The 3,684-nt window shown below is 28.9% G+C and overlaps 1 protein-coding gene across 1 annotated transcript in view; it reads left to right on the plus strand.

Moving 5' to 3' along the window:
- Window positions 1-1,066: 1,066 nt before the first annotated feature.
- Window positions 1,067-3,684, plus strand: part of LOC112032586 (UPF0481 protein At3g47200) — a 22,183-nt gene continuing 19,565 nt past the window's right edge. Inside the window, exon 1 of the mRNA XM_065769635.1 lies at window positions 1,067-1,121. The gene's annotated coding sequence lies outside the window, so the exon portion shown is untranslated. The remainder of the gene's footprint in view (window positions 1,122-3,684) is intronic.

Consider the following 3,684-nt stretch of genomic DNA (forward strand, 5'->3'; position numbering starts at 1 on the left):
AATAAAAGAAAACCCAAACATGTAATACTTGAGGTAGACATAGGAATAATTACTTTCCTCAGTTTTGTTATATAAAAAAATAAATAAATTACTTTATAAGTTTTATATATCTTTATAATTATGCCTTGTTCGTGGATTTCACATAGCATGTGATGAAAATTTTCAATAGTTAGAGAGTTACTTGTATCTATGCGAGAACTTCAGTTGAATATATGTATTTAATGGCACAGGACAAATCTTGGATGAATTAGAATTTTTCCTAGACTATTTCACGGGTGAACATCTAATTTGTTTTTATCTTATTTTTTATTTTAACGTGAAAATACAGTTGGTAGCTAATATGGCATGATTTTTTTTTTTTTTTTTTTTAACTATTTCGTTTGACACATCAACATTTTTCATCAAAGTAATAATAACAGAGACTAAATTGACATGAACTTGAAAAGGTTAGGGACCAAATTGACACAAGTTAAAGATTATGGACTAAATTGAAATATAGTATAAAGGATAAGAACTAATTTTGTATTTACCCTAAATAATATTTAGTTTATCTTCATCAATTTAGTTAATGTTCTATATAAATTTTTATTTACAATTTATTATTCTCATGGTATAATATGACTTAAGGATTCTACAAGTTTTACTGCGCACATAGCCCCACAAAATTTGTTATATTTTTAACATCACTTAATTTTTTGAGTCTTCTTAAAAGGGGAGGATTTTTTTTTTTTTTAATAGCCCACATTTAAAAAACAAATAATTTATTCACCTGTTTGGGGCCTTTCTTTATTAGGGGCTCTAGGCTTTGGGCTGCCCTAAGCATGTAAGTAGTTACATTCATATTTGGTATATAATTTAATCCTAAGTACTTTTTCTCTAAGGTAAATAAATAAATATATATATATATATATATTTCTATCCTTAAACATGAGGCTCAATTTTCATTAGATTATTTTAGTTATCTCTAAACTACTGAAAATATTACATTTTATATTCTTCCCTTTACTTTTATTAACTTTCTATCTTTCATATCTAACAGAAAATCTAAGTGGAATAAATCGAGGGTGGAGTCAAGTGGAGGCAATTGTCCTTGACCCTGCAAAAAAATTATTAAACCATTTGTATGTTAATCCATCTCTCTCCTCCCCCCCCCCCCACCTCTAATCTTAAATTGAAAATTTTTAGTTTTTTTTTTTAATGGATTGCTTTATATATATATATATATTTTTTTTTTTCCATTTATATAATGGCCAATGACAGGCTATTGTTTCTTTCTTCATTTATAAAATAAAAGGAAAATCTTCCATATTTTATACATTTTTTTTAAAGGATAAAACCTATATATAAAAGGAAAAAAAAGGTAACATAAAAATAAAAATAAAGAAGCAAGATTTTTAATAGAAAGATATTAAAAAAAAGAATATTGTTATTACCTTTAAAGTGATAAAAATGATAAAAAGAATCTTAAATTCTTAATGTGATAATTTATTTTTCTTTAGTAAAATTTGTGCATAAGTATTAAAATAAAGGAGAATTATATAGCATAAACTCCCAAGATTAATATCGTTTTCAAGTTAAACTCTAAAATTTCAAGTACATATATATTCACAGTTTAGTTATAAAAATGCTAAGATTTGATCATTTAATAAGTCTTTATTAACTAAAATGCCATAATTCACATGACTTCTGTTTAAAGTTTGTCTAACTACTAAAATTATTTCATGTGAGTCATAATTGAAATTTTTAATTGAAAAAAAAAAAAATCACAAAGGCTTATTCATATGTAAACAAACCCCTAACATTTAAACACAATACATCGCATATGTTTTTTCAATAGATTTTTTTATATTAAAATATTCCTCAGTATATATTCACATGTTTTATTACTTAAAATTGTCTAAAGAATTCTGAAATTTTGGGGTCAGAAGAAGAAAAGGCCATTTTGCTTCCACAAACAATTTTAGTTTTCAAAGAAGGGAAATAATAAACACAAGATGTAGAATTTCTCATTCATAATTACAAATACCAAGATGGTTGTGAAACCCACTCTAAATTTATCCCACTTAAATTCCTAATCTCCTTTATTAATGGACCATGTCTTCTTAGGATGTTCCAATGCACATGGTGTTTCTAGGTTGGGCTAATCAAATTATAATTTGTGATCAATGCATAATTGTTTATATTACTCAGCTTAAGAGAGTGTGTTGTGTATAGTATAACTTGTCTCACCCTTCCTTAAAAGTTACTATGGTTTTTTAGTAGAGTTGTGGTGTGCCTTTGTGTTAGAACTCTTTTCTCTCTCCCTTGTGTGTGTGTATTTTTTTCTCAAAAAAAAGAAGAAGCTTATTTTAATAAATACCCGATATGAGACTAGCACATACCCATATAATACACACTTATATAATTCAATTTGCACAATTAATTCAGGGTATCACAAGATTGACCACCCAATGGCCACAAATAGCCAACTAATACTAAAGATTGGCTACTCAATGGCCAAGATTGACGACCCATGCCATAAATGAGAGTAGAGAGAGATTCAGTTGCTAGTGATTTTTTTTCCCTGTTTATTTTATTAACAAAGGCCAATACTAGAGACAAAAAAAATTGTAACATTTTTCACAACTTGATAGGGAGGCAAGTTTTGATTTCTGCAATACTATTTGTACATTGTCTCACTACGAATATTACTTTTATTATACATTAATTACAACATGTAGTCTCAATTGTCGAGAAAAAAATTATAAATATTTTTGTGTCATTACACTTAATAAATAGTGAACTCAAAAAAAAAAAAAAAAAAAAAGATTGCAACAATAATAGCCAGAATCTGTTGGTATAACAATCTGAAATGTTGGCGATCTCTAAGCTAGTTGGATGGAGCATATTTTGAGGAGAAACTAGCTAGAATTTGGTTTAAAAAGCCAAGTAGCGAGTTCCATTTGAATGTTCTAAGTGTTCTACTCATAAGCCATAATTATTTGTTGGATGAATACACTCATATTTTTATATATCTTAACTTTTTTTTTTTCCCTCCTTTTCTGTTTGAAGAGAATTGAGCCTCAAAATACAATCTGTTTTGCTTGTTATTCCTTTCCTTCTTTCATTTTTGTTTTTTGTTTTTTTGTTTTTGTTTTTGGGGGTTCATTCTATAAGCAGCAATTTCGAAGAGACATAAAGGAAAGGGGAAACAGAACCAAGACATGGCTGTGAATTGTGGACGCAATGATCGATATTGAAAAATTAGTATCTTCGATAAAAGATGCGCCCATGTCGTCCAAATGTTGCATCTTCAAAACCCCCATCATACTTCGCAGGATAAATGAACAAGCTTATGTCCCGGATGCATTTTCTATCGGGCCTTTCCATCATGGCGATCGAAAGTTGAGGGACACACAAAGTATTAAAATTAAGTATTTTAAAGGCCTTATTTCTCGATCACATTTTCCGGAACAAATTTTGAGAAATTTAATCAATTCCGTCATGGAAGTGGAGAAAGAGGCTCGTGAGTGTTATGCTTGGCCAACTGATTACGTCATGGAAGTGGAGAAAGAGGCTTGTGAGTGTTATGCTTGGCCAATTGATTACGAACCAAATGATTTTGTAAAAATTCTGGTTATTGATGGGTGCTTCATTATTGAGTTGCTACGCAAGTTTACTTATCCCAACCTAAAAGAAGAAGAT

This window comes from Quercus suber, unplaced genomic scaffold (assembly GCF_002906115.3).
Source record: "Quercus suber isolate HL8 unplaced genomic scaffold, Cork oak 2.0 scaffold_1238, whole genome shotgun sequence".
In the NCBI taxonomy this organism is placed as follows: Eukaryota; Viridiplantae; Streptophyta; class Magnoliopsida; order Fagales; family Fagaceae; genus Quercus; species Quercus suber.